General features: G+C 37.9%; 1 protein-coding gene and 1 long non-coding RNA gene across 11 annotated transcripts in view; one reads left to right on the forward strand and one right to left on the reverse strand.

Annotated features, from left to right (window-relative positions):
- Positions 1-17,463, reverse strand: part of LOC147835989 (uncharacterized) — a 198,225-nt gene that overhangs the window by 75,579 nt on the left and 105,183 nt on the right. The window lies entirely within an intron of this gene.
- LOC141375365 (uncharacterized) overlaps positions 1-17,463 on the forward strand; it is a 34,432-nt gene that overhangs the window by 6,523 nt on the left and 10,446 nt on the right. The gene's annotated exons all lie outside the window — the stretch shown is intronic.

Below are 17,463 nucleotides of genomic sequence, written 5' to 3' on the forward strand. Positions count from 1 at the left end.
TTTTCGAATTCTATGAATTCGGACATACTACTCGGCTCGCATACTGATTTTGGCGTACTATATAGTATGGAAGTATGCGGTTTCGGACGCAGCCGCTGTTTCTCAATATGCGTTCTTCAGCGGTCTTGCGTCCTCGTGTTCTTGTGAAACGTCATCATCAGCTGCCTAAGTTCAGTTCCAATACTCAAGACCGCAAGTACGGAGGACGCGTGAAACTTCCCGGATGTGTTCTTGATATCGAGGACGCACAGATGCAGACTTGAGCACCGAACTCGCTCTGGAAGTCCCAGAAGTCATTGCGACTGGAGGTGGGAAGCGCAGCATTTTATCTAGATTTATTATTAAAGTTCAGAGATATCACTTATTTACCTCAGGAGTTTCCCTAAATGAAACGGTGAAAGTAAACATTACCATGGACATCTTAATAAAGGAATAAACACATTAAGGGGGTTTGTTTGCTGAAATTCGTATTAAAATGTGTTTTACTTATATTTTGCAGAGTATATTGATAATGTTTTTTATGCAAAGTATATATTTTGAAGAGGGGAAAAACAATAAATCGCTGTATGAATGCTGTAATGTTTAAATAATTTCCATTTAAAACGCGTGAAGGTCACGTGACCATCAGGAAGAACGCAGCATCCCATTTCTCAAAGGACGCGTTCTCTGTCCTCGCGGTCTCCTGAGTTCGTTCTTCCGAGGACACCTGGCAAGACCGCTCTCCACAAGAACACAAGTCCGTTCTCTGCGTTCTTGGAATTGAGAAACAGCCAGAAAGAGAGAGAGAGAGAGAGAGAGAGAGAGAGAGAGAGAGAGTGAGAGCTAGTGAGCAGAGAACTGCTAGCAAGACCTGTCAGTTCTAGTCATCTGTCCATAAGAGCAATATTTTTTCTTATTTTCTTTTAACAAAAACGCTTTTGTTCTCTATTCTCATTCATCTAATATGAACAGGCCTTACCATTTAGCAAGTAGATTAAACAGGGTAATCACAAAGCACAGTCTTCCTGATTAACTGCTGCAGCCAAAATATGCAGTCCACCCTTAATCAGTTTTTGCTAGTAAGCGGGAACTTATTTCTTCCCTAATTTTCTAGCCACAAAAATTTTGATTTGAAAACCAAATGGATAACTATTTGAGTCTGGTAAATACTTTGCATCTAGTTGGGACATTAATAGTTGTAAATAGTAGATATATGAGCTAAGGGATAGCTCGCCTAAAAATTTAACACAAGAACACAAAAAGAAGATATTTTGAAAACTTGAGAAACCAGTAGCCATTCCTAAAAAATATGTCAAAATTTTATGCTGGATGTTTGGGATTACAATGTAGGGTTATCGGTGCAAAAGAGATGCTAAACCTGCACCCAAACATTCCTTTACCCAGAATTTAAAGTGGTCGTTTACAATGGTTTGAAATGCCAACAAGGACACCATCATTCTAATATTTCCACAAATAGCAGAAGTACATACAAAAGTTAATTTGACATTTGTTTAAAGTGGAAGTGAGGCAGTCAGTCAAGTTTTCATAATTTTGTCAATTGGTTTCCGCTTTAATGAAAATACATTAAACAAACGTGATTAATGTAACATATTGAAGAAAATGGCATGTTTTACTATAGCTTTTAGCACAAGGGTGCCGCCATCTTGAAATATTGCTGTGTCTGACCCCATGAGGTTGGCTCCGTTTCCTCAGCTGAATGAAAGTAAAGAATTGAACACAGAAACGGCAAAGCCTAATTTAACACAATGCATGAAGTTGTGGACATGCATAGCAGAGCTGGTGCAAATACATGCATCAGATGTGTCTCTAATATATACAAAAATATTATATGTTTTCTATTTTTTTTGGTTTGTTTGTTTAATTGACTAATGCAATGATCAAAGCACACGATTTCACGCTTTACTAAGTCATGGCTTTGTGGGTTATATATTCCCTTTTCTCTCAACATGTATAAAGGATGTAAAAAAAATGCCATGTAAAAAAAACCTCAACGATCTTAATGTGGTTTCAACATGAAAAGAGCCAAGAGACCCGCTTACTTCGGCACCTGACTTTGGTGAAACCATGGTTGAAACCCAGATAGGAAGTCAGTCGGTATAATACAGAGAGTGAACCAAAGCAAATCAATTGATCTGTAATTAAAAAGAAAATAGAAATATAGCATTAATATATTTTTATATATTAGAAACACATCTGATGCTTGTATTGGCACCAGCTCCAAACCCGTTACTTCACACTTTGTGTTAAATTAGGTTATACAGTCTCTGTGTTCAGTGTATTACGACCATTGTATCTGTTCAGCTGGGTGCACAGAACCAACCCTGAGACGTCAGATACAGTGATATTCCAAGGAGGCGGTGCCCTAGCTCTAAAAGCTATAGTAAAACGTGCTGCTTTCTTCTAAATGATAACATTAATCGAGTTTGTTTAATATAGCTTGATTAAAGTGGAAATCAATTGAATAAATTATGTAAACTTGACTGAGTGCTTCACTTCCCCTTTAACACCACTTCTGCAGATTTACCTATAGACGATGGATAAAAATAACCCAAAAAGATTTCCGACATAGCAAAAAAGTGCAAGAAAACATCTTATATATTATATCTGCTTGATCTCTGATTGGGATGTCGATAAGTAAAATGCACTCACAAGCACATATGCCAGTACATGCATGATTGGTTTAACAGATCTGTTGAAATGTGCTCACATTGACTTATTACTCAAAAACTTTTCCACCATCTAGCCCCTTGATTTGGTTCTGGTAAAGCCATGCTTCTTTGGGTCATCTTCAGTTTAGGGCTTTTTAAATCATAAACAGGGCTCAGATGAAAGGAGTCGCCACAAGTCTGCCTGCATCACCACTGATATTCTGACTTTCTTCTCTATTACTGCGAACACGAGAATGCAGGATTCTCATCTTTACACATCTTACAACAGTATAAACCAATGGCAAAATAAATAAATAAATAAAATAAAATAAAAAATAAAATGCCTCATTGTAAAGTTCACTTCTGGGTATCTAAATGAAACAAAAGAAGAAATGATTGAGCAAATCAATTAGGCTTAAAGCACATCGGGACTCAACCACCACAAGCTCCGGCTAAATGACATCATGTCATCTATACGCCAGTGTGCTCAGTAGTGGCCACATGAAACGAAATCTTTCAGACCAAACAGAAGCCTCTGGAAACCAGTTGTACTGGCATTCAATCAAATAAATGAGCGAATTAATCAGTAACTGTACTACTGCAGCCAAAATAATAAATAAATCAATACATATGTTCAAAAGATATGATTACAAGCCACCTAGTCTTCAAGGCTGTTATTTTTAAAGCACAAATACAGTACACATTGTGTAAAATAGGAATCAAATAACTAGTTTCTATCCTCTCCATTCTCTGGAGCTGGTTTGTTAGCATGAGGTTGATAAAAAGCATTAAAGGGTTAGTTCACCTAAAAATGAAACTTACCTTCATGTCATTTTAATCCCCGATGCCTTCGTTTATCTTCGGAATACAAATTAATATAAAGTTAATCAACTACATGGTGCAGGTGATTGGTTCCTGTTGACTCAGCAGCCAATGGGCTTGCTCTTCATCACTTTAAATACCTCAGTGCTGCTTTATGCTAGCAATGTGCAGTGCATTTTCAGAGACCCTCCTCCACCCCAACTTCACCCATATTTATGTAGATCTGCTACTGGGATTAAATATTTATTTTTGCAGCATGTCCTGATTTAAAAGATGACTAAGTCTTCCAATGATGTTCACGATTCATTTATTGGTCACACTTCATAGAATTTGTTCGCATTATTCAATCATGAATCACCGTAAGAAAAAGAGAGAAAATAAACAAACAACAAACACAAATAAATCCCGAAAATTAACACTAAGCCAACATCAACAACTAAACATTAAACAAATAAACCAAATTACCTTATTTTTCCCTCAAACCAGGAGCTATAACTCATGAAGGAGGAATCCGTGAAGCAACCGTATACCTGTGCCCCTTTTACCGTGTTTCACCTAGCGTTCCATACTTTGTTTTCATTCATTTCTACCAATGACTGTAAAAAATATGGACGACGCGACAGCCCTTTTTCCCATTGAACGCCTTGAGGGCAAAACGCCTGCTTGACGGGCACAAACTGTCGCAAAAGACTGCTGAAATTGGAGCCAGACATGCGCAGAAGGATTGTCTGATGGAGCCAGAGGAGGAGCCGCGAAAATGAGCAGAGTCGAGCTTCCAATCAAACGCTTTATGTAAAATCAACTACGCCCCCCGAACTTCTCAGCATGCGTTTGCTGTCATATCAACACAAACGGATGTAATAACGTTAACAAATATGAGGGTTTTATATATTCAATCGCGCCAGCTCCAGGCCGCAACACATAACTTACTTGCGGCGTCGCGGGCTGATTCCGGCTCGCATGCGGCAGCGCCTGCTCGCTCGGCCGCCGCATCTGGCTTGATTGACTCGGGCTGGAATTGGGTAGTGAGTCCAGGCATCCGGAGTAGGTCCAGCAGAGGTAACATTAGTCAGTCTGAGCTCTAAGAGATAAGTCTCCGGCAGGCGAGAATCTAGCCGGAACTGTGTTTTGCTATCTGGGTGGCTAGGCGTGTATCAGCAAACTAATAAAGCCCGAAAAAAGCCCTGAACTTAGCGAATAAACAGTGTTCCACCAGGATCATGTATGTCAGAAACTATAGTTTACTGCTGAACTCATTTTGTCATGGTAAAATAACACAGAAATCGAATAATAACATTTCAGTCTACTTCAGTCTCCTGCCGAAGCTCAGACGCCGCGCTTTGAGAAACTGTCAATCACAGCTGTCAATCACGATGACACGCCCAGCATTAAATTACTGCTAAAAACAAACTGTTTACAAAAATGAAGATCTGCACCTATTTCAGCACAATAACCAGTGCCTTAATCGACCAGAACTATCTTTCGGGACATTTTATTGCAAGTGTAATATTTTTTTTTATTTGGGCTCAAGTCTCCTTCATTAACACGGAGGAGGCGGGCTTTATGACTTGTACTGCAGCCAGCCCCCAGGGGGCGATCTAACGGCCGAAACCTTCACTCAAACGTAGGCTTGCGGCACACTTGATTTCTACACGCAATTTATACATCCGGTAAGCTCCGCAATTTTGACGTCATAATTAAAGTCCCCAAACAACGTAATTCATTCATCAAATCAACCCGTATACAAAACACAACACAACATAAAAAAAATAAATAAACAAATTCAAAATCATAAACAAAGTAACACATTATTTCAAGTTTCCTTACAAGCATTGAGTTACATTCTCAGACTGCATGTCTATGAATATGCTGGCAGTAACAAGACTGTACTTACTTTGCCATAAAGATCAATACAGCAGCAACAGAATAGCATATCTATACTACCAGGACCAAACACATCAACATTGCCATGTACATATTTATTACTATAATACTCTCTCAGTTGTCATGATAGAAATATGTTGTAGATTAAAACTGCTTCCTGATTCCACATAGGCAACGTACCAGACACATTTAAAGTCCAGAAAAGAAATCAAAAACATTTTCATCAACTGCTCCTAGAACACTAATGTGTTCCCCAATTTTTTTTTTAACCATGACTGTTGTTTAGTCAGACGCTCAACACACAAGCATTGTATTGCTCATTGTAAAGTGACACTCTTATCTGATATGGAAGACAATAGCAAACAAGTTTGTTTTAATGTTTTGGTTCCTTTACTTTCCTTTAAACGTCAACCACTGCTGTCTATGGAGGATGAGCTCTAAGATTTAAACTAAGAAGATCTGTACTGAAGATGATATAAGGCCTCAGGGGATTAAAATGACACAAGGGTCAGTAATTATTAAAATAATTTTTGAAACATTGCAAGAATTAGATGCTTTGTGAAGATTATGAGAAACTTGTTCATGCTTTTATCAGCAGCAGGGTTGATTACTGTAATGGACTCCTCACTGGCCTTTCCAAAAAGACAGTCAGACAGTTACAGCTCATCAAGAATGCTGCTGCCAAGACTCTAACCAGAACCAGAAAATCAGAGCACATCACACCTGTCCTCAGGTCTTTAAACTGGCTCCCAGTTATATTCAGAATTGATTTTAAAGTATTGCTACTCGTCTATAAATCACTAAATGACCTAGGACTTCAATACATTCCAGATATGTTTACTAAAAACAAACCTACAGTAACAGATCACTCAGATTATTAGGATCAAGTAAATTAGAAATTCCAAGAGTTCAGTCAAAGGAGGGTAAATCCACTTTCAGCTACTACACCCCCCGCTGCTGGAATTAGCTTCTAGAAGTGTGCTCCAACATGAAATAATTTGTATTTTTAGATGAACTAATCTTTCAATTGTCAAGAAAAATATATAAATAGGTACTACATCACAACTAAATATTTTGTAATAATCATTTTTACAAACATTCTATCTGTATTCTACCACAATTAATGTAGTTACCTAAAAGAAATCTGTATTAAATCATTTTAGCTATGAAATGAATCTTCGATCTGTAATATATTTATGATGAGAGAACGAGAGAAAATGAGGTGCAATGAAGGGTTTAAATTACACTTCAAGCACATACATATACTGTAGTTGAGGTCAAAATTAAATCAAGTAGGAAAGTTTTAAAATCAAACCTCATAGAGTTTTACAAAATGAGCCATTTTAACATCAACAAAGCTTTATTTTATGGAAAAAAAATATATAATAAATAGCAATGATTGTTATTTATTCCTATGATGGAACTGTATCATATTTAGCATCATTACTCAAGTATTCTGGTCCTTCAGACATCATTTAAGACTTTCTCATCAATATTATCACATTAAAAACTGTTGACTACTTCAATAGAAATCATTCTGTGAAAATGTATGATGTAAAAAGAATGTAAAATCCTTTTTATCCCTTAATGATCAATTTAAAGTGCCCTCGCTGAACAAAACATTGAAGAACCACAAAACGTTTGAGCAGGAATGGAATATATTCAGATGAAATTCATTAACGTGACTTGATTGTGGGTCACACAGTACCAGTTCACCACAAGCACTGTCATGCTGCGTCCGTAAAACCACACCTGCAAGAAAATGAGGATTATGGTTAAGAGGAAATTGGTTAGTCAGCCCCTGATCCTAAATGAAGCTGAAACAGGCAGCGTATGTACAAGACATGTGATAGTCCATCTTTGGGTACCCAGCAGCCCTGAGGTTAGACAGACTAATGAATCACTTTACAGCATAACCAGAGTCTGGATGACGAGCTGCCGACTATTTCTGCGGGCTCACCCCTCTGCCGGGAAGTGAACACCAGAACAGATCTTTCTCCTCCAGAGCCAAGTCAGAGGAGCCAGGAGACAACAATAATTAAACAACTACCGCAAGGCATGCTTCTCTCTAAAGAGCCCCTGAAAGATCTCAAACAAATGTCAAAGACTAGTTCTTTAAAAAAAAAAAAAGCATACAACATTTGACTGTGCTACTGAGTGATGTCAATGCTATTGTTCAAGAAATGGGATATAAATGAAGAAATACAAGCAGATTGGATATTTAGGCCTTTTCACTATCAATTAAAATTCTGTCATTATTTACTCACTTCCAGGTTGTTCCAAAACTGTATGATTTACTATCTCCAGTAAAACCTAAAATATATTTGTATGGACTGTTTTACGAAATAAAACAACATGAGGCTCCATTGACTTTTATTGTATCTTCCGTGTTACATTTTGATCCATTTTTAACAAGATTTACAGTAGAAACCAACTAAAATGCTATTTCAAGAGTTCACACTTAGCTGATGATTGATAATAAAGCTAGTTTAGCATGCTGTCCCGGGAGAGAGCCCTGAGCTTATAAGATCCTCGAGCCCTGGGCTCCCTCCCGTTGCAAGGCGAGAGGGGAGTTTGAGCTCAGGTAGATCTCGATGACTCCCCCTCTTGCTTGTTGTAGCTAAGTGTCAGATATGGATGCTGAAAGGTGTACTCAGAGTTTAGCTAAAGTATTTGGATTAATTGTGCTTGTTTTTGAACTGTGGGAGGAAACCGGAGGACCCGGGGAAAACCCACGTGACCACGGGGAGAACGAGCAAACTCTGCACAGAAATGCCGTCTGGCTTGGAAAGGAATTAAACCAGGGGCATTCTTGCTGTGAGGCAACAGCGCTAATCCCGTTTGAAAGGAGGGAAAGTAGGGTTGGGTGGGGGGGTTTCTTCAAGACGAGGATATTGATATGAGAAAAGTCTGGTTATTTATAGTGAGTTAAGGATCGTCTGATAGGATAATCAGTCATTAGCTAAAGTTGGAACAGCTGTGAACAATCATAAGCACGTGATCCTCTCGAAATTTGTTTATAAATAAACTTCACTCAGTGAACACTTTAAATCTTGTCATGCAGATTTAGATCGAGAATCGTTTGATAACATTAAACACTTTAAGGATTACTGTACTAAGTAACTGGTATTTTAAAATCTTTAAACTTCACCACTATCATTCAGACAACTAGATTATATCTTTTTTAGAAATAATTTTTGGAATTATGAAGTTTTTGGAATTTATGAAATGTTTGGTAGGATCACTTATTATTATTTATAAAGTCAGAATAGTTACTGTATAGCATGTTGTTACATTTTTACATAAATAAATCAGTTCATCATAACAATTTTTTTAATGTTGATAAAAGGGATAGTTCACTCAAAAATGAAATTTGTAATTATTTAATAACACTTTACTTGTTTTAAACCAGTTAGAGCTTCTTTCTTGTGTTGATCCCAAATAAAAATATACAGTACTGAAGGATGTTGGGGAAAAAACAGCCACTGGGCCTTATCATACACCTGGCGCTAAAAGGCACAAGCTGTGTTTGGCGCAATTTCTTTACACTCATGGGTGTGCTGGTCTAAAATAGAGGTGTGTTAACGTGCATCGCGGGCACGTAGCTATTTTAAAGAACTGAAATGGACCACACTATTGTCCATCCAAATGCTGGTCTAAAGTTCAGCGCAGAGCGCGTTAGTTATACGCCTACTGTATGTGGGTTCAAACGCAATTTGCATTTGTATAATGTTATTTTTATTAGCAGTATTATTTGTTATATGCATGTTTGTTTAAATAAAAACAAGTCAAGATTTGTCCACCTGTCGGGTTCTGGAGGCCTATGCATCATTAAATGGGGCAAAAGAATAGGACTTGTGTTTGGACATAACTCAGTTTTTTAAACTCACTTCATTATTATTGTTTATTTACTTATTTGCTGAAAATTAGAACTGAATATAGAAATAGTTTAGAAACAAATCTTTGCACTTGACAAACTTGCACTTGGCTTGTTCTTCATCCTTGCGCTGCACCTAGTCTGTTTAACTGTTTTCTTGCTAGCAAAGCACTCAGTTTAAAAGTCCGCCATGTAAATAACAAAACTGACTCTTAAAGGCAATGGGAGATAAGACTCTGATCCGTTTAATGCACATTATGCTCAAAACACACCCATAACTCATTAAGAGAATATGCACAACTCTGTTACACCATGCGCCAGGGCAAAGAGCATATTTTTCCATCCCTAAAATTGCAAAAGTGGATTCAGACATGCCCTTAATGCTTTTGCAACATGTGCTTTAAACTTTGCGCCAGGATCATTAACATAGAGCCCGCTGACCAACAAATAATCATTATTTGTGCTTACTATGGATGCCAGTGGTTGTATTCTTCAAAATATCTTGTTTTGTGTTCAACAGAACATAAAATTTATAAACATTTAGAGCCACTTGAGTATAAATAAATGAAACTTTCCATTTTAGGTGAGCTATCACTTTAAAGACAGAAAGCTCTAAGTATATTAGGTGTCTCTATGCAACAGAGATCTATTTATTCTCACTAGTTTATGTTCACATGATATATAACCAACTGCATATACTGTACCAGGACCGGATTAGCTAATCAGGAGGATCGGGAGAATTCCCGGTGGGCCGGTCCGTTTTTTGGCCGGAGGGGCCGGTGTCCCTAGCTGCTTGCACTCTCAGCAGTCGCACTTTTTTCACTTATTTATTTATTTGACCACAGCCTCACTCTTTTTATTCATTATTTTGCCGCAGCTCTGCTCTTTTTACTTATTTTCTTGCAGCCCTCGTGAGCAAAAAGCAGCGTGCAGGTTAATGATGTTGTAACTATCCTTCAACCCCAAACAGCAGCACCTTAATGAAAATAACAATTTGAATAATTAATAATTATGAATATTACACCTGCTCAATGAAAATCAGATGATTCACTACATTAATTTTTCTGACATAACTTGATCAGAAATCTAAATAGGGGAGAAAAAGATTAAGCCATCAATAGAAAATAACTGTGGTTAAGCGTCTTGCAGGTACCAGTGCAATGCTTATTTTTTATTCCAAATGCTTTAGCAAAACAGCGCCATTGTGGTCCAGTGGTCAGCACAAGGTATGACGCTGCTGACCTGAGTTCAAATCTCACCTGAGTAATTATTATTTTTTTTTTTTTTCATTTTTATTGTTAAGACGTATAATACTGTTTGGGTTGTTAAACATTTGAAGTTGTAAAGCAGCTGTTTTTTTTTTTTGTTTTTTTTTAAAGATGTGATAGTGTCATTAGAAACTGAATTGGAAACGACGTTTTTTTAATATAGTCAGTCATGAACAAGTGGGCTTGAAACTCCAGGGCTGAAAAGGAATCCCACTCCAGCCTTGTACTGTACTATAAGTGATTATTTGTCAAGACATACATTTAAAGTGCAGTAAAGCTCAATAGAACTGAAAAGGCATGTGAAGTGCTATGATGTAAGGCTCTGAGCTTCTGATTTTGGTTATTCTTGAACAGTGCGAGCAACAGAGTTTTTTTTTTTATAGCTTATTGTACACCCCATGCTTTAATTTCTTATTAATACATGCTTCTTTATCAGTCTTACATGTCAAAAACACAATATACTGTAGTATATATTGTCACAACATCAGTGCTCTTAAAGAGTCTAAAAAGTCATTAAATACATATTTTAAAATGCATTGAATTTAACACATTTAAATTGAAAAAAAAAAAAATAATAATAATAATGCGGCCCACCAAGCAGTTTAACTGTTCCCTCAAACACCGGGAGCGAAGGCAAATACGTTTATGCGCTAATTCAGCAGAGCTCTTTCAACCCCAGTCCTGTTCTTGTAACATCAACCTTCTGCCAGTCTAGACATTTTTGGGGTCTCAGGAAGAAAACATTTGCTTTTCAGCCCTGCCAAGAAAGATTTCAGCAGAGTGCAAGCAGTCGCAGACATTCATGAGACATTCCTTTTGTTTTGGGTGTACTGTTACTATTTAGGGACGCCAAAATTGTTGGATAACCTCATGTAAGCGATAGTGATTTGGAAACCTTACTCTAAGATAATATGATTTCTGAAACAGATGTATTTGACTTGAAATTTAAATAAACAGAGGCAGTGCCTGATCCAAAATGCCGAGGGCTTGACTGGAATTGAACAATTTCTGTCTCAGTTCTTCTGTTTCAGCCAATGTGGCTGCCTCTTCTGTCAGTAGGTGGTCAATCTCGATTAGTATAATGTGGGCCTGCATCTCTGCCACGTGAAAATGATACAATCGGCTTCATGTTCTGCCAGTAAAACATGATGAAACCGCTGCCATGGTGTTGCTTTGTTATATTCCAGTTCTTTATTAAGTGCTTTGTAAATAAACACACAATTATCAAAGCTTTTTTTTTGCTCTTCACCAAACCATAAATTCTGGCATCCGACTCGAAAGCACCTCCAACCATAATTATGAACACGGTGATGCTACAAAGAAACCAAGCCAGGGTTCTCTAGCACGGATCACACTTGTCAAAAGATGGATTGGATTTACCTGACTAAGCCAAACTTCTCCTCTCGTAAGTTCTTGAGGTCACTCTGGAGGCAGACCACTGGGAATGCAGCCCCTCTGTGTCTCTTTGACTGTGATTAGAGCTTCTCAAATTCGTCACCCTGTGGTGTGGGCTTGGAGCCGTTCTCCCTGTCTCACATTTGAATTCTTGAAATAACCGTGACTGTGCCATTCTTTCTTCCATTCCTTCTCTCAGAGCTATTTCACAAGCCTGACTAAGCTGTTCCCCAGAGCCTGCTCTTGCGGTAGATCCAACCAACTGTCAGGTGCTGACAGCGATTTAAAAATGCCCTGACTTGTTTCTTTTTGCCAAAGCATTCCTCTTTTCAACTTCACTTATTTCATCTTTCTTCTGCGGACTTCAGGTCACATGGTCCATGACTGAGAATCCCCTGAATCCATCTGTCATGATGAGGGGTAAAGTGTTCCCTCAATATCTGCATCCTGACCAGTGTTCAAAGGCCAGAGGAGCGCCAGCTACAACTAAGTAAATGTGGTTTTCCATCTGCCCATAATGACAGTCCTGGACTTCTGCAAAAGCCATTACTTGCACACAGAAAAATTAAAGCTAAATACCCGGACATCTAGAGTTTTCCACGAGTTAGTGAAATCGACACTTATTGTGGGACAAAAGCAACATGATTGGATGAGGACTCGCAGTCTTAATGAAGCAATAAATTTTAAAAAGCGCAGTGGACTCTAGTGGAATTAACTGTGCTGTATCCTGTTGAGAGCGGCTGAAAAGCCTATGTTGTGGTGGTACATTTTTCTAAATCTGATCTCAAATCCAACCGGCTTGTTATGGAGCAGTGGTTTTTAAACTATGGGTCACATAAAGTGTGAGAATGGTGCTGCAGTCATGCCAGAAAAAGAAAACAATATTATTTCCATTATTCGGTTAACATGTGATTAGCAGTTTAAATGTTTGTTTTTAAGTTAGTTGCAGGCAGTTAACAGCAGTGTTTTCAGTATTGCACTTCAAAGTAAAAACCCAAAGCAATCTGTGCTGTCTAATTCACTTATAAAGCATTCAAATAGACCAATGCAATCTCCTGGCAATTTGTAACTCCTATTTTGGGGATTTATATGAATATTGATTGATCATCATTGCTATGAATTTTTAAGTGTTTTTTTTATAAACTAATTTTGAGAGGATCACGTGCTTATAATTGACCATGGCTTGTCCCACATTAGCTGACACATGATTCACCAATCAGATGATTCCTAACTATAAATATTCAGAGTATCTTACTAAAAGCTGCAGTGTGTTTGTGTGTGCTAAATTCTGTTGTACGGCACTGCAAAAAGGGGCGGGATTAAACAAGATTATTAGACATTAAAAAAAGCAAGCGATTGTGCCATGTTTTAAATTTCTGTCCAGAGGTCATGTTTTGATCCTCGAATGGTCTCATGCAGTCCAGTGATGCGATTTCGCAGGTCAGAGTTCACCAAGCTTGAACTTTGCACCGCAGCGACCTGCGAAACTTAACGCATGACCCTGCGTTTCCGGTCTGACGCATTCGCGTGTGTATGAATGAAAGTCCATGGGGTAGAAAGGTTAAGTGTGACTGCAGCTTTAGGGTGTTTTCACACCTGCCTTATTTAGTTCAGTTGAATCGCATTAAAGTTCGCTTTCTCTCTTGGTGTGGTTCGTTTGGGCAGCATTATGGGGAGTGGGGTAAAAATATTTGTTCACAGCGCTTTACCAAAGATTTTAAACAGAGAGAAAGAAAGAGAGGGAGGGAAAAACATAGCCTGATGGATTGTTGGTAATACTTCCCGAAGATGACCATGTCGCAGTTTAGCTAAATTAATTCACTCCTCCTCCTGAATTGAATTAAAACCTTGTTTTCCAGTTGCAGCCTCGCTTCATTATCAGAATGTATAGTACTAAGTGATGTATAAAAAATATATAGTATACTATGACCAGGGATACAATCAGCCAGCGCAGTCGTACCTCCATAGTAAAAAGTGGCATTTTGTGTCTGCTGGTTTGTTTACTTGAGGGAGTTCTATTGGCATTTTCCCACACGTTATTTCTGACCAAAAAAAAAGCAGTTTAGGAAATACGATCGATGATATCTGGCCAATAAGTGATGTGGATTGTCACATGACTACATTTTAGTTCTTTTCAACTGGTTCGGACCAAAGCAATCAGTGGGATGTGAAAAGAAACCAAAATGGCAGAAAACGGCTACAATGTATCATTTTTGCCCTTTGTCTGTACCAAATGTTCTCCCTGAGCTTGCATGGGTTTCCCCCGGGTTCCTCCCACAGTCCCTGCGGCAGGTGAATTGACCAAACAAAATCAGCACTATAGATGAGCTCTTAATCAGCAGTATATCTCTCCATAGCAATCCCTAATTTGTCATCAGCCATAAATAAGCAGGGAAGTTCTTGAGACCTACCTGAGCTCAAACTCCCCTCTTGCCCTGCAAACAGGAGACTGCCCCGGGCTCGAGGATTTTATGACCTGAGGGCTCTCTCCCAGGACAGCATGCCAAGCATACTTTATAATCAATCATTTGCCAAGTGAGAACTCATAAAGTGCAATGTAATGGAAACCTCTTATTTTCATATTCCATTATGGGTCTCTGACGTTACATAAAGTTTCATCTGAAGTTTCACAAAGTGACTTCATTTACATTTTTAGTCGTTTTTTTTTTTTGTAATTTTGTTTATTTTTATTTACTTATTTTGATATACATTATTTCTGACACAACATAGTGCTTTCAAAAATGTCAACAAGAGTTACTTTCTTGTTGACTAATGTAACATAATGAAAATTGAGATTAAAACACACATATATTCACATATAAATGAGAATGCATAAAAAAAGATTCTCTTTGAACCTTTTTAACCACAGTCATGTGGTTCAGACTGACATGAAATACCAGACGGCCAGACTATGACATCATTGCAGTGATTAAACACTTTCATCTGATCAAATATGACAGGTTTAAAAAATTGTATTTTACGGAATCCATCAAAACATTGAAAATGCTTTTGCAATCTTATTCAAAATGACTTTTTTTATGAGTCTCGTCACCACCATTCTTTCCTTAGACTTTAAATGGTTTTCCTCACCTTTTTCCCAATCTACCCTATATATATACGTATGTCTCACTGTGCTATTAGCTACCCCACCCCACCCCTCCTTAAACAAAGCATGGACAAGGGAGGACACTAAATAAAGACAATAATGATGATGTTATCAGTTGGCCTCTTCATCAGCCTTCCCGTCTCCTGTGGCCTGTTTGGAGCTGTAGGTGAGTGACAATAGAGAGAAAGCTGTCCTGAAATGTCTCCTTAATGCTAAACACATGGCCAGGAGCACGACTCGTCTGCAGACTTTTGGCCTGGAATTCTCTCCACTCAATTTCCTTTGTTGGCTCCTGAATTTTATACACAAAGCAATAATGAAACAATACTAGTGCTGTCATGAGTATGTCTGTCACCTCCCCATTGAAAATTAAAAAAAAAAAATGACTTGTCCCAATTAGCACATTTGTATACTTTAAATTCGGGTAAGGCTGCTAAAGAAAGCCTTAAAAATGCCTTTTAAAAATGTTATCTACAGTACTTGAATGTGTGTTGTTTATTTTCCTTAGCAAATAATAATGTCTATCATAAATTTTACAAAATATTTACACTAAATACATCACTAAAACTTTATTCAGTGAATTAACAGCTTATTTGCAAAGATTTTGTTGGGCATATTTCCCAGAGATCGGTTGCGGCTGGAAGGGCATCCGCTGCGTAAAAACTTGCTGGATGAGTTGGCGGTTCATTCTGCTGTGGCAACCCCGGATTAATAAAGGGACTAATGCCTGATTTATACTTCTGCGTCAAGTGACCGGCGTAACCCACGGCGCATGCAACGTGCAACAACTTTAACTATGAGGTAAACACAAAACAAAACTTTCCATCCGGAGCTCCTTCACGGGACTCCACACTTGTAAACAATCGCTACATTGGGTTCGCGCCATTCGCGCAGCTCTCGGTCCCGCCCAGACTCGTCAGCGCTACCAAGCCGACCAATCACAGAGCTTGCGCTACACGTTGTTGCGACGTGTAGTAAATTTTTTGAGAGGTGCACGTCAGTGACGCCGACGGCCACGGCAAAGGGCTATGCGTCAGCGCCGTAGCATACGCCGGTGTTTGACGCAGAAGTATAAATCAGCCTTAAGCCGACAAGAAAATGAATGAATGAATGAATGAATGAATGTCGGGCATAATAAAACAAGAATCATTTGATGACACCAAAAGTCTTATTATTTAAAGATCACAGTATCCAAAATAATAATTAACTGTCATTTTACATCTTAATACTTTGCCATTGTCCTAGCCCTAAGTTTTACCAAATTGTCAGGATGAAGTTTTTAATTATTTAGGAAATGTTACATTTGAATATATCTTAATATTTTCCCAGTACTTGATTGCGGCTGAAAGGGCATTCGCTATGTAAAACATAGTTGTCGGTTCATTCCGCTCTGGGAAGCTTTGATTAATAAACGACTAAGCCGAAGAAAAATTAATCAATATTTTAATATTTAAGTACAGAGTGTTAAATCTGTATGTTAAGCACATTAAAAATCAGCAATGATTTCTGAAGGATCAAGTGATAGAAAACAGGATTATTACTAAAAATTCAGCTTTTGACATCACAGGAATTTCTAATGTAGAAGTTCTAGAAAATTGCAATAAAATTTCTTAATATAACAGTTATCCATTCAGTATAACTTAAAACAGACATGTTTTGGTCATAATAAATCTTAATTCTGTTCAGGAAGTGACACGGTTGGTTTCTTGTGCTGTAACGACACAATGTATGCCAAGTGCCATTAAAATGTGAGCCATTAGATGCCTATATAGTTGTAGAACGGAAATATTTTCATCCATAAATATATCCTTTAAAAAATGTACAGCATCTGGGTCTAGTGAAACCAGTAAATGAAAGCCTAAACAGAAAAGAAATTAGGGCAATGCAAATACATACACATGCACCCCACAAACTTTAGGGACTAAACTCTGGAAGTTACTCTTTCTTCAAGTCATTTCAAAAATCTTTCCTAAACCTTTGGTGATTAAAATGATTATTTTAAATGGTTATTTTAAACATTGTCCTTTGCTTTCATGCATATCCAGGCCAATTCTTCTCCACTGAGAAAAACCATAGCACGGTGAACAGACTTTACACATCCAAAGAGTTTCCACTATGTGGACAGCAAAGTTTTTCTTTTCTTTTTTTTTTTCTGGGGGCCGGGGGACCAGAGGGTAACTATCGGCTAATGGACTATGCAGGCAGTAGGGGTAAGACATTTAAAAAAGACAAGAGGCTTACTGCATGTCTGCAGGGTAGAAAAAGCACTTGGATGGAGCTTTGCTGGTGGAGGTCCAAATAAAGACTATAGCTATTTAATCCTAGCTGCTTTATCATTCTAACAGAGATGCAACATCACTTTGACTAAGGATAGTAAAAGAAAAGCAACAAAAATCTGTAGGCATGCATGCATTTATGAAAGATTTGCAATTACAATTGTGAGGACATTTTTAGATGTTTAAT

The sequence above is a fragment of the Danio rerio genome, chromosome 7 (assembly GCF_052040795.2).
Source record: "Danio rerio strain M-AB ecotype USA chromosome 7, GRCz13ab, whole genome shotgun sequence".
Taxonomy (NCBI): domain Eukaryota; kingdom Metazoa; phylum Chordata; class Actinopteri; order Cypriniformes; family Danionidae; genus Danio; species Danio rerio.